Source organism: Carettochelys insculpta, chromosome 3 (assembly GCF_033958435.1).
Source record: "Carettochelys insculpta isolate YL-2023 chromosome 3, ASM3395843v1, whole genome shotgun sequence".
Lineage (NCBI taxonomy): Eukaryota > Metazoa > Chordata > Testudines > Carettochelyidae > Carettochelys > Carettochelys insculpta.
The window spans coordinates 199,455,020-199,480,710 of record NC_134139.1 but is presented as its reverse complement, the minus strand read 5'-3'; the positions used below and the strand labels follow the sequence as shown (position 1 = coordinate 199,480,710).

Here is a 25,691-nt window from a genome sequence, read left to right as displayed (position 1 = left end):
AGTACAATATCATTATTTTGCCTTTGTGTGACTCTGCTGATTAAAGACATCCTAGCGGAGTAAGTTTATTAGAATAAACACAGGCTCCTGTTAAGAATTTAATACCAGGGACATTTTAGTGTTTTAAGTCAATGAATTAAGATGTTTTTAAAGTATCAGTTGACTCAACATGTTTAAGGGTTGCAGTGAAAAAGGACATGAACACATTCCAGCCACAGAGAGTTCAAAGAGGCATGGGTGATTCAGGGATAAAGAATTTGATGTCTCAATAGAGTCCTTTTCTTTGAATTGGGATGTTTCTGGAGGATGTCAGATGGAAATAAAACAAACATTACCCATGTGTTGTTGCGGTGCTGGACCCCAAGCTTGCAAAGTTCAGAAATGATTCTCTCTTCTCTCTTGGTGATCACTCGATAATGAGTAGGAAGTCTTCATGTCACATTCCTATTTGTGAGTCTGTTGATGGCTGATCAGCCCAGTTCTGGAGTCACAGGTCTTACCACAGAAGGGGCAGGGGTTAGTAACTGTTGGAGTGACACAGGGCAGTTTTTGCTGCTCCTCTCTTCTTCCTCACCTGTCCTCATCTGCACTGCAGTGGGATCTCTCAAATTGCGCCACCCCCTCACAGATCACCGCTCTCCACTGGAGATGGTCTTGGGCAGGGTTCTCCCAAGTGTCAATACTGATGCTGCAAGTTTCTATTTGTGCCTTTACAATGTCCTTATATTGCTTCTCTGGCCCCCAATGTTTCCCCGTCCTTCCTCCAGCTCAGAAACCAGAAATGATTAGACCCCTCTCATAAAACAAATGTGTTTGTTTGATGTTGTTTTGACTCATTTGCAGAGTCATGGACCTTCTCAAAGTGAATAAAGACTCTTCTCATTACCTGAAGGTGGATCTCTGCTCTGTCAAAAATTAGAGGGACAAGGATGGAAAAATAATATCTTGTATTGGACCAACTTTTGTTCCCAGCCACACAGAGCTCTTCTCCATGTCTGGGAAAGGAACTCGCAGCAGCATCATGAAATACAGGGTGGAACAGAGGCTGTGTCTGCACTGCCACTTCCAGTACTAAAACTCCATTCATTCAGGGGCAGGGTGAAAAGCACACCCCTGAGTGACAAAATTTAGTGCGGAAAAGCACCAGCAAAGAGCATGCTTATCACTCCCAGCCTGTGTTGACTGCGGGGAACTATAAGCAAAAGATCTCCAAATTGTGCACCTCAATTTGTGAATCTTTTGCCGATCGTTCTGTCGGGAGAGGCTTTTCCAACATTTGGTCTGTCCACATGGGGCCAAATGTCAGAAAAAAACCCTCTGTCGAGACCTCCCTTCTTCCTCATGGAACGAGGTGTATAGGGCAGCTGACAGAATGCCCCCAAACAGCAGATCTCTTCTGAGAGAGCCGCAGTCTGGACACATTCTCTGTGGACAAAATTTCTGTCAACGGAAGCCTGCAGTACAGCCATAGCCTCAGAGCTGCGCTTTGGCGATAAAGCTACTTCCCCTTATTCTTTTTCCCTCTTTTTTCATGGTAGGGAGAACTCTGCCCTGACAATAAAGCATGACGACTACATTGCTCACTTCAAAGCACTGTGGGGGCAGTGCTGTAATGTAGACATACCCAAATTGTTTAATATAAGTACTTAGTTCATATTGTAAGGTAGGTGGCCTGTTAACACCTTGTTTTTTGGCATTTCCTGTGTAAACACATTCCAAGGGTAGTGATTATCTGGCTTTGCTCACATCATTGTTATTGGAGCATGTAGAGTACTAGCTGAGGTATACCCCAAACTGTGATAGGCATGTGTAGGATCCATGGATGCAGGGCCAGGTGATGACCAGTGTAGCAGTGGAGCTATCGCTGCAGGTTTTGCATCTGTTGTTATGGCAGGGTGTGGGGCTGCTGCGAGTTGGTGTATTCTGGTCTTGGGAGCTTGCTTCTGATGATGAGCTTGTTGAACTTGTCAGGTTGCTTGAAAGTCAGAACTGGGAAATCAGGAAAGATTTCTTTCCGGATGAAGACCCCATCCAATAGAGTTGTTTTTTGATCATGCCCCTGACAAGTATGATGAAGGCAGGTTATTTCTGTATTGAAGCAGGTTCACTCCAGAAATTTGGGTGATGCGTTGCATGATATGAACTAAATTTCTTGGTAGGTTAAGGTGGCTTTAAGTGTTACATGTTACGGAGTATGTGCTGCAGTTTTCTCCTTGGAGTATATGCTGTGGTATCTGAGAGTATGGGTATAGATAACAGATCTTTTAATTTGTTTAGGACTGCTACCATGTGTATGAAGAAGTGTGTGGGTTTCATGTATATAGAGTAATGCACCTTTTTTTGTCTTTAGCTGTGTCTACACGTGCATGCTACTTCGAAGTAGCGGCACTAACTTCGAAATAGCGCCCGTCGTGGCTACACGCGTGGGGCGCTATTTCGAAGTTAACTTCGACGTTAGGCGGCGAGATGTCGAAGTCGCTAACCTCATGAGGGGATCGGAATAGCACCCTACTTCAACGTTGAACGTCGAAGTAGGAACCGTGTAGACGATCCGCGTCCCGCAACGTCGAAATTGTGGGGTCCTCCATGGCAGCCATCAGCTGGGGGGTTGAGAGACGCTGTCTCTCCAGCCCGTGCGGGGCTCTATGGTCACCGTGTGCAGCAGCCCTTAGCCCAGGGCTTCTGGCTGCTGCTGCTGCTGCTGCAGCAGGGGATTCATGCTGCATGCACAGGGTCTGCAACTCGTTGTCGGCTCTGTGGATCTTGTGGTGTTTAGTGCAAGTGTGTCTGGGAGGGGCCCTTTAAGGGAGTAGCTGGCTGTTGAGTCCGCCGTGTGACCCTGTCTGCAGCTGTGCCTGGCACCCTTATTTCGATGTGTGCTACTGTGGCGTGTAGACGTTCCCTCGCAGTGCCTATTTCGATGTGGTGCTGCGCAACGTCGATGTTCAACATCGACGTTGCCAGCCCTGGAGGACGTGTAGACGTTATTCATCGAAATAGCCTATTTCGATGTCGCTACATCGAAATAGGCTACTTCGATGTAGGCTTCAGGTGTAGACGTAGCCTTTATGAGATATAAAACTCAGATTCTGTCTATCTGAAGCCATTAAAGACCTGGCAATTGCATGGGAAATAGTAGAAGTGTTAACTCAGTCTTCCTAGCCAATTTCTAGTCTGGATAAATATATACTGACTTTCTAAATGCCCATCAGTATTTCCCTTAACTTTCTGTTCTTGGGCCTGACCTGTGAGATGCTGAGCCTCTTCAGTTTCCAAAGATTTTAAAGTCAGTAGAATGGAAGGTGTTCAGTATGTTAGTGGGATGGGCCCTCAAGCTTCTGTATAGAATTGCTTTGTGATGTTGAATAGCCACAAAACAAGTGTAGCTCCATTTTCAGTTATGATTTTCTTTACCTTATTTCTCTCTGTTTTTTTTTTCTTTCCCCACACTCCCCCAGGAGAATAGCAAGTTTGACTATTTACATACTCCAAACCTGTATTCTTATTCCATTTTCCTCTCCCTGGCCCCAGTCTTTGACCATCCCTTCTCTAATATCACTCCTCAGCATGGTCTTCTTTCAAAAGGTCTACATGCCCACATCTTCTGAACCATGCACAAAGAGCTCAGTGTCTTGCAAAATCTGTTTATGTTGGGATTTGAGGCACCTACTTCTCATGGGCCTCTGACTCCTTTAGAGTTACTTGAAACTCCCAGCCTTAAAAAGCACATAAGTACATAGTGTCTAATTGTTGTCACCTAATTTGTACCAAATAAGACTTAACTCCACAAAGAGTCCCATAACATCAACAGGACTGTTTGATCAGGAAGGTGCTTCCTTGCTTGAACAAGGGTATAAAAATCTGGCCCTTAGGCACATGTCTCTTCATATTTAGTGTGTATATATTTGAAGACACAGTGGGCCACTTTCTTCCGTGTGGTAGGTTAAGGTGGCTTCTTCTCCACTGAAGTTGGCGGAGGTACACCCAGGATTAATTTGACCCTATATTTTTATGTACAGCATATGTATCAATCCCTGACAATATTCAGTTACAGTTGATGTCAGTCTTTTAAGTTAGTTATCTAATAAGCCCCTTACAAAGAGATGCTTTGCTTAGGTGACTTTTAGGAAGCTATTACCCATCCAGTGTGGAGAGATTCATTCATTTACCATCCATTAACATTAATAGGAGTGGTCCATATATATCACTCAGCACCAATAAAGGAAGATTAAACCCCTCTCTATAGAATGAACAGCTTTGGAAAATCAATGGTTGGACCAAAAAGTGAAAGGGACTGAACATGATTAATTCTGTGTTATAACTCTGTGATATCTAATAACACAGTGTGAACTATGGCTGCTTCATTTTGAAGTAAACATTTATTTCACAACACTTATTTTTTCCATAATATTACTTTTATAATAAACACAATAGTGAAGGCTTCAAATGGGTAAGTAAAGGAAATACGAGGAAAATAATTTTAAACAGCATACATTAACATTAAGGATAGTTACAGAATCAAGTATTTTGAAAAGTAGAGAGCCAAATCTCTTTTCATTTATGCAGGAGTAAATCTGAAATAACTCACATGGACTTACAATGGACTTACACCAGAGTAAAATGACAAAATTTGATCCATGATGTTTTATTCATATGATGAAGGTTTGGTCCACTTGTGCATAGCTGAACAAAACAGCAGTCATGCAACACTTTAAAGACTAACAAAATGTGTAGCTGAACATTTCTGTTGACTTTTTGTAGGGGTCCTATATAATGATATCCAAATGTTATCAAATTCTTGCCTCATGTTCCTTAACACCAACACACACCCACACTTTTCTGTCCTTAAAAACAAGCTGTATTCCCCTGAATAACATCCTTTAAGATATTTGAAGACTGGGTAAGAGCAACCCTCTAGGTACACAGGTTTTTCCACTTTTTCTCACAGGTCAGCCTTTTTAAGTCATATCATTGTTGCTTTCTTCTGGACTCTCTCCAGTTTGCTCACATTTGTCATAAATTGTGGCATCCAGGATTGGGCACAGCACTCCAGTTCACTCATGGCAAGTATTGAATGAGAGAGTTAGATCTCATCTTACATATGACCAGTGCTTTTTGTGCTGGTACTTGCCAGTACTGAGTACTGGCACCTCAGCAGCCTCAGCTGTGGAATTGGCTGTGATGGAGCAGGGGAAGGGAGCCAGCTGAGTACTGGCTCCTCTTTTTTTACAAAAAAAAAAAAAAAAGCACTGCCTGTGACACTCCTGTTAATGACCCCCAGAAATATATTATCCTTCTGTGCAACAACACTTTGTTGACTTACATTCACTCTAGAACCCCCACATCCTTTCCTGTGCTGTCTGCACAGTTATTCCCCTTTTTCTAATGTGTGTTTAATTTTTAATTCCTAAGTGTAATATTCTGCACTTGTCTTTCTTGAATTTCATCTTGCTGGACCAATTCACCAATTTGTCAAGGTCATTTTGAACCCTGATCCAACCCTCCAAAGTGCTATCAACCTTTGCTAGATTGGCGTCCTTGGCAAATTTGGTAAGCATACTCTTCACGCCATCATGCAAATCATTAATAAAAATGTTAATTAGTACCAGACCCAGGACATAACCTTGAAGGACCCCACTGGATATGTCTTCTTGATTTTATAGTGAACCATTGATAACTATTCTTTGATAACCATCTTTCAACCAATCTTGCACCCACCTTACAGTAATTTCATTTATAACAGTGTTTCTCAAACTGGAGTCCGCAGACCCCCAGAACTCCAGGGAGTCCATGGGCCTTGCTGATTGAGCTCCTCATTTCCTTCTATTTCTCCCTCTCTCAACTGCTTCCCCAGCCTCCCAGTGCCTCCTGGGTCCCACAGACTGGGGTTATAGTAGACTCCCTACTGCCCTTCCTCTTTGCAGTTACTGGAAGTGACCTCCTGGTCCCTGTTGGGGTCCCCGGCACAGGAATGACCAGAAAGGCTCTGTGCGCTGCCCCACTCTAGTTCTGGTTCCGCAGCTCCCATTGGCCAGGAACCATGCCCAGTGGGGCTGTGGGGGCAGTTCCTGAGGGCATGAGGCAGCACACAAAAGCGCCCTAGATGGCCCTGCATCTAGAGGACAGAGAAATATGGTAATTTCTTCCAGCAGCCATGGTAAGCACTGCTGGGAATCTGTACCCCTCTGCACCCCAGCCCAGGGTCCCTCCCACATGGAAACTCCCTCTGTAGTCTTCATCTTGCATCTTCACAGCACGCAACACTGCCAAAGACAGGAGTCTCCTCTTGCACCCAAACCCCTTATCCCTGGCCCCACCCTACAGCCCACACCTACAGCCAGAGCTCTCACACCCCCACCACACCCCACCCCCTGGCTCAGTGAAAGTGAATGAGGGTGGAGAAGAGTGAGTGATAGAGGGATGGAGGATGAAGTGAGTGAAGACAGGGCCTCAGAGAAGTGGTGGAGCCTCTGTGAAGGGACAGGGCAGGGCAGGGTGTCTCTGAAAAAATTAAATCAAAATAGGTGTCCTCAGCTGGCTAAAGTTTGAGAATCATTGATCTATTATGTTATGTGGGTCAATAGATGAACATATTACAATTAATAACTGATCCTCTCTATAACTATAACTAATAAAGAAAGCTGGTCAAAAATGCAATAGAACAGTTTTCATATGAAAAATGGAGATTTTCCAAAAATTAATACATTTCATGAGAACAAGTCTATTTAAAAATGGCATCAGTAAAGCATAAAAAAGAAACATTTCTTGTTTCATTTTATTTTGCTTTGATTTATATTATGTTATATTATGTTATATTATATTATATTATTTTATATTAAAATGTTGAAATGCTAACATATTTATATCGATTATATTTAATTTGGTAGATATATTCCATATTACATTATCAAATATAGTATATTGTCACATTTCACCAAAAATTCATCAAACATTTGCAATAGATCTCAATTGCTTTTACTGTTATTTTCCATTCCATGAAAAAATTCAGAATATTGACATTTTTGTTCTGATTCAGAATGGAACCAAACTTGCAATTGCTGGAATTTCTCATGAGAAGGAAATTCCATTTTCTTACCAGCTCTATTCATATACTGTCAGTCCAGAAAGGACCCCTGAGTAACACAGGCTGGGGAATTGCACTATACGCCCCCTAGTGATTCTGGCACTGATTGCAGAAAATTGTATGTTAAGAGAGTCTGTTTTAGAACAACATTCAGTCTGGACAAGATGCTTCAAGGGTTAATTATCCCATCTGTTAAAAATCTGCACTTTTTTCCCAGCATTTTATTTATATATATATATATATATATATATATATATATATATATATATATATATATAATATAATATAATATAATATAATATATATTATTTCAACTTCCAGTCACTGCATCTTACTATACCTTTATGCTTCATATTAAAGAGCCTTCCAGATTTCTTCTCCCTGGGTAGCCAGCTCTTTATCTAGTAGGGATAAATGGATATAAAGCTGGTGACATAAGACAGTCTCCAGTTTGTTTTGATTGAAGCCCCTTCAAACATATTACCCTCAAAAGCTGAAACATCTTGTTTTGACATTTTTAAAATGAAACATTTAAATTATTTTATTTGTAAAAGAAACCTCAAAAATGAAACAGAATGTTTCTATCATCCAGAACATTTTTCCTTCCATTTTCCCTTTTCCAGCCACCAAAAAAAAAGAAAAAATACATTTTGAATTATTGTGAAACAATTCCCCTCCACACTTCTAAGTTTATTCATCTAACCAAAATAACAGCTATTCACACCACTCTGCTTTAAGCTCTGTACCTTAAAAAAGCTACTTATTTGTTGTTCATTTTTTAGGCTTGTCTGCCTTGTCCTTTTGACTGTGAACTTTTTTGGAAAGGGCTTGCCCGCAGAGTGGGGCACTTATTCTAACTGGGCAACACATTATTATTAATTATTATTATTATTATTATTATGAAGAAGAAGAAGTACTACTAAATAAAGACCCAATTCTGACCTAACTTTTACATTGATTTTCCTCCTGAGCAAGTTAGTCAACGGACCTGCCTTTATATCATTCTGGCAATGTATAGGGGCTTTAAAGTGAACATAAATGTAATTTACACTGCAAGAGGTGAAAAGGGCTTTAGTGTAAATTAAAAGAATCACACTATGCAGTCACACCTAACTTTCACAAATATAAGTGAAAGGAGAATCAGGCTCCAGTTTTTATGGTATGAAGCTGTTACACTAAGCTATTGTTTTTCATGTTCCCCTTTAACTATAACACTGAATCTACAGTCTCTTCTGTCCCTTTTATGGTAGACACATATTGATGTGAAGCTGCATACAGACTTCTCCTGCAGCTAAAGTTTAAAAAAAAGCCCACCACAAAAAAAAAAAGGAAGCTGACAAAATGCACAAAATTTCATTGTTCTAGCAATCGGTTATTTGCCAACACAAATTGAAAAGAAATGTATGTTATTTTGTTTTTACAGCTGCAATTCTTTAGGCAATTAATAACTGGAGAAAGAAAGAAAGAATGCAGTATGGAGGAACTGATAGAGATAATGAAAGGCAAAAATCAAAAATCAGATAGAGATGATCCAGGAAGAAAATCCAAAATAGACGAGAAATGTCTGATTCTCTCTTTGTGACATATTTTCTCTCTCAGCCTTGCATATTTGCATTAAAGTGATTGTGAATAATGTACATTTGACCAGTGCTGTCTGCGGAACTAATGCCTATTAAAGTGATGGGAAGTAGCATATGTTGTGCCTAGGGCAGAGAAAGTCCAATCACCCCCACTGTGTGAGTCTCCAGCTAAAATGCAGGACAGCCTGGGTTTTATCCTAAATGAACCCAGCAGGAAGAAACAGGGCACAGTCCCTCATTCTACATTTAAGCTTCTAAACTAAGGCTTGAAGAGTTAGTTTCAGAAAAGGAAACTGTAACATCCATCATTTAATTTACACTTGGTGCTAATATTGCCTTTGTCTTACACCTGCTCCATAAATACAAGAGAAACTATTAATGCAAGGAAAGAGAATATACATGTATTCAGTGGTTTCAAGCATCAAGATACATTCCCTTTATTGCCACCAAGGCAAAAGCCCTCCTCTGCTCCAGTTATTTCTTCATATTTTCTGCGAGTGCGCAATTTTGTCAGTAATTGCCAACCGATTTGGGTTTGTGGTTTCACTTTTATGTTCCTGCACTGTACTAGAAATGTTCTGCTATTTGAACAGTTTGGAAAGCTTTTTGAATTCTGTTACATAATCGCACTAACAACCTCCAGCATCAAATTCAGATCCAAAACCAGCCTTTTTTCTAGCTGTGTGAACTTGATAGCTGGGAAAAAAGGCAATTATAAAAATGTACGAGAATAACAAATTCAGCTGAACTAAGGAAATAAAAGTTGCCAGATTGTCATGTTTAGATCTGGGGCAATGCCTTTTGCCTCATTAACTGAAGCATTACAAAAGGGAAAAGGTGCTGGGACTTTTTCTAATACAATATAGCATCCATCCCACAATTTATTTCTATCACCAGTGAAATAAAGCTTCCCTTAAATAGCAACACATCAATCTGTGATGTACAAAAACATACTCTCCCGGTAGTTCAGGAGTAACTCCATTAAAGTCAAGGGGACAAAATCTGATCTCATTTTAAAGGTGTAAATCCAGAGACACTCTATTAATTTAAATCAGTGCATGGAGGTGTGGGGGTAGACTAAAAGTCTTTATGACATATATTGTAGAAACAAGACAAGCTTGAAGATTTAGAATTTTAAATCAAAAAATCAGATGCCCCACATTTTGGGGTGGGAATTTCATATTGATGCTTTTTTAATTATTTCTTTACAAAGCCAAACCCAAGGACAGTTAAAGTAAGTGGGAGCTGGCCCATTTAAAGGAATGCTGGTTAAACCTCTTTAATCCAGAACTCTTGTGTCTGGCAAACTTTGTAATCCTGCATGATATTAGTTAGCCGGATGATGGCTTTTCATGGGTATGGCCAAGTTTCCCATGGTTCCATAGTTCGTTTACAGCCACCAGGCCTGGCTCTCAGTGTTCTTTGCTGTTATTTAGCTATAATGTACCCCTAAATCTAAGAGCCCAGTAAGCAGTGGAAATGTGCTAGAAAATATTGACCTCCAAACATCCAGCAAATTCTCTCATCCAGCGCTGGTCAGGTTCCAAGGATGTCGGATGAGAGAGATTCAACCTGTGGCTGTAAAATTCAAATGCCAATTTGGAATCTGAAATGCTCCGAAATATTTAGATCTGGAATGATCATTTGGGCTCATTTTCAGTGCACTGACCATGCTTAGCAATGTACATTTTTTCCTGACCATTGTTGAAGTTGTTTCACTTTTTAAAAATAATGGGTTAAATTGTAAAAATAATTTTAAAAAAGCTACAAGGTACTTTTTACAAAAACTAGTTCTGTCAACACAATTTAGAAATCTGATTGAATTTCTAGATTTTTTTTTTCCTTATTGACGTGTCAAAAAATACTGGCTAGCTTTAAAGGGATTGTTTTGTAGTTTATTTCTCTCTCTTCTTTCTTTCCTCTTGTCAACAATAACAATAGGTATTGGAGAAATTTATTATAACCATTATTCTCAGAGATTACAACTGAGATTAGGGCCCCATTGTATTGGGCATGCTGGAAACATATCATAGCAAACAGTCCCTTCTCCAAAGAGTTTATAGTGCACATAGTCAAAATCAATAAATAAATAAATACTTATCCCTATTTTACAGATACATAATTGAGACACTGACTGACAAATGATTTGCCTACCATCACACAGGAAATATGTGGCAGGGCAGATAATGGACACCAGGACTATTGAATCTCAATCTAGTGCCTTGACTACCAGCAGGCAGACAAGGAATCTATACGTAAAATGACAGTTATTCTCACTTTTACTTGCTTGCCCACCTCTTCTAACATATCCACACAGAGACTCACTCTGACAAACATACCCACACTCTGTTTTTGCCTATTGTGCTTTTAATGGCTAATAATAGTATTACACAAGATTCAGAGAAGGCTGAACATGGAGAAACAGGTCCTAGTTAAAGCTGTATGAAAGCAAAACAATATCTGAAATCAGCTTTAGTCCATGATCAAACTGCATTCATCTGTCAGCTAATAGAGTTGCTCAATTTATTTACTAACTGCAAAGATTTAACGGAAGTTTCTTAACACAGGGCTAAACACAAACCATATCAGACTTTCATTGTCAGGGTATTTTGAACCTAATAGTCTAGGCTAGGTCACATGATGTATATCACGTGATTTATTCCCTATATCCCTGATTGGTTCAATCTGCACTATGCAACAGGAGGATCAACCTTGTCCAAGGGTCAGCAACCCGGGCTCCGGAACCACACACAGCTCTTTAAAGAGCCACTTGCAGCTCTGAGCGTTGCTGCCGCTGACTCCATGTGTGGCTCTGGAGGCTGCCTCTGCTTAAACAATGTCTGGGGTTAAAACAGAATTTAGGTTTTTTTGTTAAGCGGTAGCAGCCTCTGGAGCTGCAAGTGGAGTGACTGGTAGAAGGAAGCCCCGGAAGAGGAAGCTGGCAGGGCTCTCCTGCCGGAGCCATGATAAGAAGCAGGAGGTGGTGGTGGAGGCAGCAGTGGAGGAGCAGATCAGGAACCTGGCTCCCTTCTTTCCTCCCAGCAGTGTGCTGCCCATCAGCCACTGCCAACAGCTGTGAGCAGGCACCCCCCAACCATCCCAGGGAGATGGGGGAAGAAAGCAACTGGCTCACTCCCAGCCATGGCCAGTGCTGCTTCCTCCACTCCCAGAGTGGGGGAGGGGGCTCATCCTCCTCTGGCTCCCACAGCCTCCTCCAACACTATGGAGCAGCCAGGGAGATAGTAGGTGGCTCTGCTCCAGCTGCGGAGGGGAGCTGCGGTCAAAGAGGGAAGAGAGGTGACCACTTTTCTGCCAGCTGTTTGCTTCCCCCTCCCTTGCTGCTGCCACCGCTGCCAGCTTGGAAGCGCCCACCTGCAGCACCCAGCATTAGCACTGCTGCTGTGTGGACTGTACCATCTGCCTGTGCTGTGAGGGGGGTGGGGTGGCCACCGGCTATGGGTCGCCTCCTCATACCTCAGCATCTGGGGGAGGTGGGCAACACGCAGAGCATCTGAGGCAGGTAGATCCTGAGGATGGGGTGATGTTTTGGGAATGAAGGAGTTAAACCTGAGGCTGTGGGGAAAGTTTGTGGGATGGGGTAAAGCTTAGGGTTGGGGCGGGTTTGGAGGAAGAGGCAGGTAAAGCCTGGAGGTGGGGGTAACTTACATTTCTAACTGATACCAATCATTGTGTGTGTGCTGTTCTTAAAATAGAGGTAACAAAAGTACAGTTTGACTATTTATTAAGGACTGTCTCGTATTCACATGCATTGTGGCTCTTGACGTACTGAATTTGTAACAGAATTTGAAAAAAAGTCTCTTCTTGCTATTTCGGTTTAAGACCCCGACCTTGTTCAATGGAAGCCAGAAGGGAATGCTTTGCAGTGGAGCTCCTTCGTGTAATGAAAAGTCAAGCATACAAAAACCAAACAAACCATATTTCCTTCAAGCCCCTGCATATGTCTGATTCTAACTGTGGTCCTATTTCATGCTACCATATGGTTCCCTAGATTACTGAGAACTGGCACTTTACTAATTTGTGTTTTCCCTAACATAATTGCATGATAATTTTAGATTTTCTGTTTTAGATATTCCCCTCAAATCAGAATTCTCTTGTTAATGCAGAAATGACATCTAGATTCCATGTATACTTCTTACAGTCCTTCTATAATTCTTCTGAGATACTGGGAATTCTCTCCTCACCACTTTCATTTTGCTGCCATTGTATTTATTCCACGTCCTTATTTCACAAAGGAAAATTTGTTTCCCTGATTACAAAGACTTCTTTTTCACATCATAGACTTAGATTCAGAGAATGTATGTTGTGTTGAGACTGTTAAGCTAATGTAGTCTGACAGGCGGCATAATACAGGCCACAGAATTTCATCTACCAGTCCCTGAATCTAAAGCTATGGCTAGATTAGAGGAATGTGTCTACAGAATTTTTTGTTGGAACATATTTTCTGACAAAACTTCTGTCAGCACATCGCAGACAGACTGCCAAGGTTGCTCTTTTGATCTGCTCTGTCGACAAAGAGCATCTGGACTGCCCAGACCTTCTGTTGGCAAAATGGCCAATCAGAAGCACAGCAGCCAAGGTTTCCCAGTGTCCTGGAAGCCCTTTCTGTTGACAGACGGCCCCCAGAAATGTCCAGGTCAACTTTTTGTTAACAGATCTCTGTTGACGACAGAGGCATTCTTCCTTGTGGGGAGCAGGATACAGCTGTCAACAAAAGTGTTGTATTCTGTTGACTTACTGTTGACAGAACACCTTGGGAATTTGCATGCTCCCTAGGTTTTGTCGACAAAACCATCTAGTGTAGACATAGCCTAAGACAATAATGTTATGCCTTGTCCCATATCTAGCTCTGTTAAATCAAGGGACTGATACACCCCACAAGAACAGCTATGGTCCACAGCTTGCTCACAAGTTTAAAAAACAGATTAATCTATGAACAAAACAAATTAATTCAGATCCCAAAGTTTCTTTGCTTGGGACATGCAAGTTACGCACTGATGAACAAAACACCATGAACCACGTTTGAGTCGCACTACACTTGGAAGGGGTCTCATTGTAACTAAAATATGGTACAAGCATGAGACACTGGTCCTACTGAAGTCAATGTCATTGACTTCAAGAAGTGAAAAGATTTCATCCCATGTGTTTTAGTCCAGTGTTTCTCAACCTTTGTTTTTATAAAGTAATCCTTTTTTTGAAAAAAAAATAGTACCTCCAGACTTCTTTTGCATACCCTTAAGGGTATGAGTATCACTGGCTGAGAAACATGGTCCTAAGGTAATCTGAGGTCTTGCAACAAGTGTTATTTAACCTTTCCAGATGACAGTATCCTTTGCAGGAGTCAGATTTGTTTTGCATACCACCAGTTACACCTCACTTAAAAACTACTTACTTACAATAATATGCAAAAAGATCACAGAAGACTACTACTGAAAACTCACTTACTTTCTACTATCTTATCAAATCAATTAAATATATGAAGCAGTAGAAACAAGACATTGTCCGAATGAATTTTGAGATTGTACTGATGTTACTAGTGTTTTTATGTAGCCTGTAGTAAAACTAGGCAAATATCTAGATGAGTTTATGCACCCCTTTGAAGACCTTGGTGGACACCCAAGGGTACACGTACCTCTGGTTGAGAAACACTGTTTTAGTATATGACCTCCATTGTGCCCCAACAAATACTACCCCATGCCACTGAAAGGCAGTATACCAGAATAGATGGTTACATTGCCCACAGATGCTCCTGTCACTGGGCTGGATTTGAAGCAGTAACCAGGGAGGAAAAGGTTCTGTACCCTCCTACCAAGCCCATTTGGCCAGTAGAATACTGCTGTCTTGTAACTCCTTCCTTCCCTGAAAACAAATATTGGTTTGCTGTTGTATCTATTTTGTTTTTCAACAGCATTTGATAATTACTCCAACCTCCTGCTGTAAAAATAAAACTCAGCATGTCTGGGTGTGTAACGCACCACGCGTATGTTTTATGGAATTTGTTTCTGCTTATAGGGAAAGTTTGGAAGTATGAAAAAATCTTAAAGTCTCTATGACTAACATTTAAGCAGTGTCTTTTGTGCACATTATGTACTGTAGTTTTAACACGTATCAAACTACTATTTGATCTATGTTCCTTCAGATTATTTTAAAGCCAGAACCTCCTAGGTTCTGTATTTGGCTTGTCCTGGGATACTTGAGTCACATTGTCCCTTTAACCTGTCCTTTTTATTTTCCAAACTTAGTCAGCTGAGGCTTTTAAATTCACAGTTCAAATTAACCTTTTTGTTATTGCATCTTATAAATGTCCTGACCTGTAGTCAGGGTTCATTTCCTATGGTCATTGGATTGTCAGATGTGTGGGTGGAACAGACAGCTTTGTTCTGCATTTGATACCAATGGCAAATGAACAAAACTGAATTGCCACAATACACATAGGATAGAGTTATTTGCCGTGAAATATATTACCAGATAAATACACAGCTTGGACGCCAAATGGATTAGGCCTTCATGCCATTTAAAGAAAGAAAACTATTTTGTAATATGAAAATTATTTTTATATCTCTGATCTCACCCGGTGCATTTTTCCTTCTACTCTGCTGATAATTTCAACACATAGGAAGAGCAATTCCAGACTCCATTATTGTTCCAAGCTGTGATAGTCTCTTAGGAAATGACAAACTGCCTAACCTTCCCTCCTGTTCATAAAGACCTGGAAGAGGTGGATAAGACCAGAGAATCTTCTAGCACAGGGAACATAATTTATTTATTTGTTCACATAAATCCCCAAGGCAGGGAGGGGGAAGACAAAATTTCAAGCTCAGTTCCAAATTTCTCATTTGGAATGCTTGGATCAGAATTACTGAGCTGGTGCCATATATTAAGAGGTATGTAAAATAATTTGGTATTAAAAGTCACAGAGGTAAGGCCGCTGGCAGCTTCAATTTTTTAGAAATGCAAAAGTACTATATACAGCTTCCAGATTGGCAGACTCAGCAGAGAGATTAATGATTTCTTTGCATTCTAGAGGCACATGGGTCCAAATGCCTTTCTGTGGTGGAAGTGCTGCCATCTCTGATGTAAGACACCACAGTTCTTCAATGGAATACAACATACAAAAGTTCAGGAGCCAGAGTGTTGAGCAAATTCATTGGCCAATTGAAACTGCATAGAGAATATAAGTAACATGGAACAAGCCCAATTAGAATTTGGCAAGGAAACAAAGATTAACATCTATATAGATAAGCAAAGGGTCATGAAATTCTGATGGCTCCCAAAAGCCAGTCATTTCTCTTTTACACTGCATCTGACTTTGAACTCCTCCAGCAACACTGACCACACCATTGTGTCCATACCACTGTCTAGATCAGAGCTTTGTGGTTCAAGCTCATCTCTACCATCTGCTAATACTTGGATTTCCTTTGAAAGTCCCATCCAGTTACTGACCAGATCTATCATTACTCAGCTTTTCAGGGCTGATAACATCCCATCCTCAGCTAACATGACACTGCCAGGGAGGAAACATCTTTGGGGGAGAACATAGACATGTGGGACTCCAGGAATATTTAGAGCACTCATCCACTCTAATATTTAAATTAACTTGACCTCTCAGTTGCATTGACCTCTCAGCTGATCTTTGACCCTCTATGTGAAGAATCACTACAGGGTGAAATTGTTGATGGGCCTTGATCATTTGAATGTCAATCTCATCCAAAGGGGCCTGGATGAGTCTCCCATTGAATACGAGATTCTTTGCTTCTTGTGTAGACAGAAGCTGAAGTACATATTTCACCTTATGTAAGAACTACACTCATCTTCATTTCTTGGGTACCAGGAATAAGAACAGCAAACTGCAAAGATTCAAACCCTCTAAGTTTGCACAAGAGCCCAACTGCAGGAAAAATACAGGAGCCTTTCTTGGAATCCAGACCCACCTAGGGCCCAGTCCAAGGCACTTTGAAATCAATTGGTCAGGCACAAAAGGGGAATGAAATGCCAAAGATTTAGCTACTCCATAGTTCTCTGGATACTGCAGTGCAAACCTCTAGAGCCATGCTCTGTGAGGGACAATGAAGAGTCTTTGTTAATAGGACAGTGGAGTAGGGGTATATGACACAGTATATAGCCAATGGTACCAAACCCTGCATAGCAAGAACTATGCTTACTAATCCTTTTATAGACAGAAGCAACAACTTTAGCCTAGCTATGTTCTTTTCTTGCAAACTGTGGAAGATTCAATCCCTCTCCACAGCAGCGTAATTTGTATTTGCAAAGCCCTGGTGAGAAACAGGCCTTGTGTGGGAAGAATGAGGTTTTGGTCTGGTAACTTCCAAGCAACTTGTGTTAATTTGTGCAATCCCCCTCCACGCCCCCAAATATGACACTCCCACCATGGTATTGCTCACCAAGCCAGAGTACGCAGCAAGCACTTAGAGCCGCCAGAAGAACAGTACAGCAGACAGCCAGGTGATGTGCCAACAACCACTGGCTCCAGCTATGCAGCAGCATCCAGACCTGTGCTGATTTTCGTAATCTCAGAGGAATGTACGAGGGTATGAAGAAGGCATTAGGACCCACCCAGAACAAGATGGCACCTCTGAAATCCAAATCTGGGGAAGTCATTGCTGACAAAGCCAAACAGATGGAGCGCTGGGTTGAGCACTACTCCGAGCTGTACTCACGTGAGAACGTTGTGGTTGACGCAGCCCTCAATGCTGTCGAGCTCCTACCAGTAATGGACGAACTGGATCAAGAACTGACTGTGGATGAACTGAAGAGAGCCATCAACAGCATTGCAGCAGGAAAGGCCTCTGGCCAGGATGGTATGCCACCAGAGGTAATCAGGTGTGCTGCGGACACACTCCTGAAACCCCTACATGAGCTACTGTGCCTGTGCTGGAAAGAGGGTGAGGTTCCACAGGATCTGTGCAACGCTAGCATTGTAACGTTGTATAAGAACAAAGGAGACAGAAGCGACTGCAACAACTACCGTGGAATCTCCCTCCTAAGCGTCACTGGTAAACTGTTCCCTCGCTTCATCCTTGGCAGACTCCAGAAGATTGCTGAGAGGGTGTACCCTGAATCGCAGTGCGGGTTCTGTGAAGGGAGGTCTACCGTTGACATGGTCTTCTCTCTAAGGCAGCTGCAGGAGAAGTGCAGGGAGCAGAGAAAGCCACTCTACATAGCCTTCATCAACTTGACCAAGGCCTTTGACTTGGTCAGCAGGGATGGTCTGTTCAAACTGCTCCACAAGATAGGCTGTCCTCCACGGTTACTCAAGATGATCCAGTCGTTCCACGAAGACATGAGAGGAACCATCCAATATGACAGCGCGTTATCGGATGCTTTCAGAATCAGGAGCGGCATCAAACAAGGAAGCGTGCTTGCTCCAACATTGTTCAGGATCTTCTTCACACTCCTCCTGAAGCATGCCTTTGGATCTTCAACAGAGGGCATCTTGCTGCACACAAGATCTGATGGGAAACTGTTTAACCTTGCAAGGCTGAAAGCTAAGTCTAAGGTGCGGGAAGTCCTCATCAGAGACATGCTGTTCGCAGACGATGCTGCTGTAGTGTCTCACGCAGAAGACCAGCTTCAAAAACTGCTGGATTAGTTCTCCAAAGCGTGCAAGGACTTTGGGCTTACCATCAGCCTAAAGAAGACAAACGTACTCGGTCAGGATGTTGCTGAATCCCCATCAATCAGCATTGACAACTATACATTAGAGGTCATCCACGAGTTCATTTACCTCGGGTCCACCATCACTGACACCCTGTCGTTGGACACTGAGCTGAATAGGAGGATCGGAAAAGCCGCCACAACTCTGTCCAGATTCAGCAAGAGAGTGTGGAATAACAACAAGCTGTACACTCACACCAAAATGCAAGTCTACAGAGCCTGCATCCTCAGCACCCTCCTTTATGGTAGCGAGACTTGGACCCTGTATGCCCGCCAGGAAAAGAGGCTGAACGCCTTCCACTTGCGCTGCCTCAGGCGCATCCTTGGAATATCATGGAAGGACAAACTGACCAACACCGCCGACCTCGAGCAAGCTGGAATCCCAACCATGCACACCCTCCTCAGGCAGCGTCAGCTCCGCTGGCTTGGCCACGTCCACAGGATGAATGATGGAAGGATTCCAAAAGACATCCTGTATGGTGAGCTGGCCTCTAGCAAAAGACCTCCTGGATGCCCCCAGTTGCGCTACAAAGACGTCTGCAAGAGAGACCTCAGAGAGGTAGACACCGAGCTGGACAACTGGGAAGAACTAGTAGACGACCGCAGCAGATGGAGGCAGGGGTTACACGAGGGCCTTCAGAAGGGCAAGATGAGGATCAGACAGCTAGCAGAGGAGAAGCAAGCGCACAGAAAGCACACTAAGGACTTGCCAGACATCCACCACATCTGCAAGAGATGCATCAAGGACTGTCACTCTCGTGTGGGTCTTCATAGTCACAGTAGGCACTGTAAATGAAGTTCTAAATTGAAACTATAAAGGGCAAGATCCATAGTCTATGCAGACTGAAGGATGCCTACTACTACTACCATGGTATTGAAACCACACTCCTATGACAAGCTGTGAAAAAGAAATCTGAACCATTCTAATTTGTCGTAATTCAGGCTTCTACATGAAAAACAATAGGAAGCCATGATTATATAACACAATAATGTGAACCAATTATTTTACAATGATAGTACCAAAGGAAACAAGGCCAGATTCTGCTCCCATTGAAATCAGTTGGAGTTTTGCTACTGATTACAATGATGGCTGAATCAAACCTTGCCAAAGCTTTGATTATTTTAGCAATCAAGACTGTGTTTCTTCTATATGACTTATTCTTTTACCATCATTACTCTTTCATATATATTCCAGATATGCTAAAATCCCTGGTCTGATGCTTACAGAGAAAAAATAAGTTGTAGTATCAGTTATTTTAGTATAATGAAAATTAGGATTTGTTTCCAGAGCCATATTAGTTAAGGATAAATTTGGATACAGTAATTCTTACTGTACTAGCCAAAAAACAGATCACACAGTCTAGCACTTTTAAAATGTTTGCCTGGCTCCTGGTACCTGTAGCTTTTTAGGATATCTCATGGAGAGCTCAGAATCTCCTCCCATTTAGTTCAAGATAATAAGATGACCATGAGAAGGAACGGCTAGACAGAGCTAGGCAGGCTGATCATTGCCTATCGCCGGCCTGATCTTGGAACATGTTGACTTTCTTCAGTTTTTATCAAAGTCAATAGAAGTAGAGGGTGTTCAGCACCTTTCAGGAGGCACTCACAGCACCTTGCAGGTTCAGGCCTCACTTATACAGACCTAGATTGTGGCTTCGAGGCAAAGCCACAAGTAAAAGTGTCCTGATGCTTTCTGAGCAATTTGGTGTGCAGATTGCACCATTTTTTTAAATGCTACCTCATCACGTGCTCTCTGGGTACCTCCATCTCCTCTTCTCCACCCCTGTTGAAATAATGTGGAACCCAAAGGGAGCACCAGTGGAGAAAACACTAGAGACCCCAGGTGCAGGGGCTGTAGTTAAAACCAGATTTGGTGAAGGATGCACAAGTAGAAGACAATGCTGTAATAGCCAAATGTATCTTTGAAATATGATATAACTTGCAGATTCACCCAACATTGCTCAGGTCTTTAAGTCAAGTAATGGCTTGGTGGGGGTTGGAAAATAAAAGGGAAATGTGCAGCTTCTCCCCCTTGCAGCCAGTGAGGGTGAGGCCCTGGAGGCCAGCACCAGCCTGCAGCTGCCCGTCCTGTGTTTCAGCCTGTCTGCAGTGGGGAGGAGCAAGGCTTCAGGGACTGGCCTCAGCCTCCAGCACCACCCGAGGCTGCAGCTGATGGGGGGGTGGAAATCTGGGGAATGGCCCCAGCCTCCAGTGATTCCCTCCCAACCCCAAACTTGCAGCATGTCAGTGGTGGGGTGGGCAACACTCAGGAGTCTGGCCCCAGTATCCAGCTGCACCCCACCCACTCTGTAGATAGTTGGGGGGTGCTTTGGGGTCTGTTCACAGCCAGCTACTGCTCTCCTCACCTAGCCTGCAACCTCTTCTGGGTGGGATGTCCCCTGGGTGGAGCTGGGCTGTGCTTTCCAACCCCTGGAGTCATCCCCAGGGATGCAGGGCAGTGAGGCCAGTGGGTGGGAGGCTCCTGTCCCCTACATCCAGCACTGTTTGAGCATCAGGGACACTTACCTCGTCCAGTGGCTGGTGACATGCAGAGCCTCGTACCCAGCTGGCCTGTCTCCTGCTGGTGCAGCTGCCCCCAGTGGTCACTCTGCAGTATAGCTGTCCCCCACACTCAGTGCCCTAGTGGACACTGTGTAGTATAGGCCGCGTCTACACGTGCACACTACTTCGACACTACAGTCATGGCTACACGTGTTGGGCGCTATTTCAAAGTTGAAATCGACGTTAGGCGGCGAGACGTCGAAGTCGCTAACCCCATGAGGGGATGGGAATAGCGCCCTACTTCGAAGTTGAACGTCGAAGTAGGGCACATGTACACGATCCGCGTCCCGCAACATCAAAATAGCAGGGTCCGCCATGGCGGCCATCAGCTGAGGGGTTGAGAGACGCTCTCTCTCCAGCCCCTGTGGGGCTCTATGGTCACCGTGTGCAGCAGCCCTTAGCCCAGGGCTTCTGGCTGCTGCTGCTGCAGCTAGGGATCCATGCTGCATGCACAGGGTCTGCAACCAGTTGTCGGCTCTGTGGATTTTGTGTTGTTTAGTGCAACTGTGTCTGGGAGGGGCCCTTTCAGGGAGCAGCTTGCTGTTGAGTCTGCCCTGTGACCCTGTCTGCAGCTGTTCCTGGCACCCTTATATCGATGCGTGCTACTTTGGCGTGTAGACGTTCCCTCGCAGTGCCTATTTCGATGTGGTGCTGCCCAACGTCGAAGTTGAACGTCGACGTTGCCAGCCCTGGAGGACGTGTAGACGTTATTCATCGAAATAGACTATTTCGATGTCTCTACATCGAAATAAGCTATTTCGATGTAGCGTGCACGTGTAGACATAGCCATAGTGTCCATCTTCTCTGCCCCCTCCCTTTCCATGTTCTGGAAAACATTCACATTCCAGGCTCTTCCCATTTTCCTGGAAAAGCCAAGCCCTGACCTTTCTTTAAGTTAGGGCAAGAGGAAGCTGCATACCAAATTTGGTGGCCCTCGATCTTATCATCTGGGAGGAATCGTTGAACAAACAGACTTGCAGAAATACAGAGAGACAAACCAACAGACAGATGCACAAACTCTCCAATAGATAGATAGATAGATAGATGACAGTGGTGAATAGGGAAGTTACAAGGGTTCCAACTCATAGTATAGAGTACCACAATGGTACAAAATCTTCAGCTGACTCCATTAATGGAGAGGATGACACAATGCAGAAGGTGTGACAAAAACAACCTTTCAGTCTGATTTACCCCATGATGGGGACACAGCTCCTGTTAACAACTGACCTGCACGCTCTGTGAGTTTAATGCTGAACTTATCTCAGCAATCTTCAAAGCAGGAACCTATTTAGTCATTTACACCATGGTGATATGCTAGTCCTTCTGGTGCTGATTTATAAATGCTGCTCATATCCCGTTGGCCTATTTGTGTCCATTGTTCTTGCATTTGTGTCATCCTCAAAATTTCTGCAAGTCAGAACAGGTAAACAACTGTTCTCTATTGAGTTGCTGGAGACTTGTTTGTACTGTCACAATTGCAACCTATCTTTCGATAAAATACAAAGAAATTGTCCAAGTGTCTGTAACTACATTACCTACTTTATTAACTGTGAAGGCCTAGTTGTACTGTTTAAATAAATCTTTGTGCTAGACTGTTAGTAGCTGAATGACATCATACTGCATACACACTATGCACCATTTATCTTCACAAAAGTTCTGATGAACTTTTCAGGATAACTCTGAGGTCTTATACCTCATTGTGAGTTCTGACAAGTTGTGATGGCTAAACTTCGCATGCAGTTTGTGGATAACACATCACAACAGATCTGCTAACAGTTCTAAGTGACCATCGAAGTCCTTTGAAAAGGTCAGCAAAATCCATTCTGGAGGCATGCATGGGATTCTCAGACCCTGGCCATAGATGCAGTAGTGCTCATTAAATAGTATTCCTTACACTGAGACAGAATAACAAGCTTTTGTCTTTTCTTGAGAATCTTTGGGAAATGTCACCCTAGAGGGACCTCACTGCAGTGTCCAGTACAAGGGTGCTCCAACATTTCTGATTTTAAAAGTCATGGAACAATAACTTGAATATCCCCATGATAGACTTCCTCATGTCTAAAATAATAGGATGTAACTGGACTTCTGAGCTTCCCAGTGTCTTTTCATGTCCAAAAATTATCATCAGTCTGGATCGACCCTTGAATAGTTTCTTTTTTGTGAAGCTTTCACATTGTCTTTTCTCCAGGCAGAATGACAGCTAGTTAATTCTTCAGAGGCTTGAATGGAAAAGCTGATGCAATACCATCATGTAGAAATCAGCCTCAGAACATCTGTTAATCTTAGAATTTAAATGGACTGACATTCACGTCAGTGGTAGGAGAACAGCAAGCCCCCTTTTTAATAAGTTGTTTTCCTGCCAAGAATGCAAACATAAGGTAAGATCCTGGCCCCACTGAAGACAATAGTAAAACCTGTATTGTCATCAGTTCATCTTTAACTGCTGTGTTCTCATAATTTTGAAAGAAAGAAAGAAAGAAATGTCACCAAGTGTGCATTTAATTTATTCATTTTCTACATTTCATTGCAAATTGCAAATGAAAGAAGTGAGAAGACATAGCTATGATGTGTCTGGGAAGGGCAAGATTTTTTTTCAGTCATTTACAGACTTGGTTATCTCTACTTTTCCCCAGATTGACCTGCACCCAAATATTTGTTTTTAGACAATATCAGTCTGGTATGCAGAATATCACACTGCTCTTTCAAAATACTATGTCATAGCCATTGAATAGTTATAGTTTGTGAAGTTCTTTGACCTTGCCAGGTACCACATACATGCTAAGAACTATTATTATTTTCCTGTGAAGGCTGCTGCTCCATGAATCTTCTAAGTTAAATGGGGAGCATATGAAAGCTCAGATTATGTACATGAAAAACTCTGAGCACCTGAGTAGTCCAACTGAAGTCAAATGCAAAGGCTAATGGCATCTTGAGGTGCATTAGGAGGAGTATTTCAAGCAGATCTAGAGAAGTGGTTGTTCCCTTCTATTCAGCACTGGTGAGGCCACATCTGGAATATTGTGTACAGTTTTGGGTCCCCCAGTATAAAAAGGATGTGGATGTGCTGGAGCAGGTTCAGCAGATGGCAATAAAAAAGATTAAGGGACTGGAGCACATGACCTATAAGAAGAGGCTGAGGGATTTGGGCTTGTTTAGTTTACAGAAGAGAAGATTGCGGGGTGATTTAATAGCAGCCTTCAGCTTCCTGAAGGGGAGCTCTAAAGAAGATGGTGAGAAACTTTTCTCAGTGGTGACTGATGGCAGAACAGGGAGCAATAGTCTTAAATTACAGAAGGAGAGGAGTAGGTTGGATATTATGAAAAACTACTTCACCAGGACAGTGGTGAAGCATTGGAATGCGTTGCCTAGAGTGGTGGTGGATTCTCCATCCCTGGAGGTCTTTAAGTGCCAGCTTGACAATGTCCTAGCTGGGATGACTTAGTTGGGGTTGATCCTGCTTGAAGCAGGGGGCTGGACTAGATGACCTGCTGAGGTCCGTTCCAGCCCTGAGATTCTATGGTTCTATGTTGTGCACATATGCAAAACGGGCTGAAGATTGCAAGGTCCAGATAGGAATCGGATGCCCTGTCCTAGCCTTCTAAACACGTGCTCACATTTTGGGCTTCAGGACAGCAGAGACCTTTTTTCTGGATTCTTCTGTGGTTTCCTCTGCTGCTGCAACCTCCCTTCACATGCTGAGAGTCTTGTCTGATATTATTGCTGTTGGTACATAGAATGCATGACCTGAGAAGGACATTGCCAGTCCTTCCTTTCATCCTATATTAAGAAAGAGGATAAGAAAGTTGAGTTGTGACCTATCTGACAAAGGTCTCACCATAGCTTCCAGAAATTTTAATTAACTATGTGGCTAACTCCAGTAATATCCCTCCTCCCTTTCACTTTATGGAAAGATCCTGCTGTCAAGAAATATAAAACTCTCAACACCTTGACCACAACTAGGATTATAACCTCTTTGGATGGCACTTTTCCAACTCTCTTTCTTATGTGTGGTGCAAACCTCAATCAACCGCACTAACGTGTCGGCAGCAGGCAGGCTTTTCTTCAGGCTCTCCAAGGAGAACATCGGTGATTCTATTGATGAGGTTGGCCTGAAACTGAAACTGAAACCGTTTTCCCAGAGCATGTTACTTTTAATCAGGTCATTTCCCTGTGAAACTTTTAGAGCAATGTGTCGTGATTCATTCTTCAAGACTGATGGACAAAGGACCCAATCGTGCACTGCTGATGTCAATGGGAGCTGTGAATTCATGCAGGATATGAGTCCAAAGGATTGATTTTCATTGGTTTTATATCCATTGCTCGAGTTCAAATCAGTGGAAGTTGTAGGCACTCAAGCCCAACCCTGATAACTGTTTCTATTGAAGCTGAGCTACTGTGTGTCCAATGCTTGCAAAATGATTTCCAGCTTTTTCTGCCAGGCTTGAAAGTACAATAGGCCACTGAAGGTTTTCTCTGCTGCTGCTGCTAGTCTTCAGAGCATTGTGTTTCCATACTGATAGCAAACATCCCTATTTTAAGAAATGGCCCCCCCTTTAAACCTCAGCACCTGTCACATTGCCCTTTTCTGGGTATTTCACATTTCCTTATGTGTGTGCTCAGCTCTGCAGATGACTCAAAGCCAAAAAGGCATCTAGTGAGATATAAATAGCACAGCACAAGTACAATAGGAGAGCGTGCGCACACAAACACACACACACACACACACACACATTTCTTCTTCTTCTTGGCGGTCACTTGATAACAGCTTC

General features: G+C 42.8%; 1 protein-coding gene across 4 annotated transcripts in view; it reads right to left on the bottom strand.

Annotated features, from left to right (window-relative positions):
- TFAP2B (transcription factor AP-2 beta) overlaps nucleotides 1–25,691 on the bottom strand; it is a 130,342-nt gene that overhangs the window by 55,956 nt on the left and 48,695 nt on the right. The window contains exon 10 of one of the 4 annotated variants that reach the window (XM_074991404.1): nucleotides 7,467–7,485. The exons of 1 other annotated variant lie outside the window; for it this stretch is intronic. The gene's annotated coding sequence lies outside the window, so the exon portion shown is untranslated. 2 more of the 4 variants (XM_074991403.1, XM_074991405.1) reach the window with 2 other exon arrangements.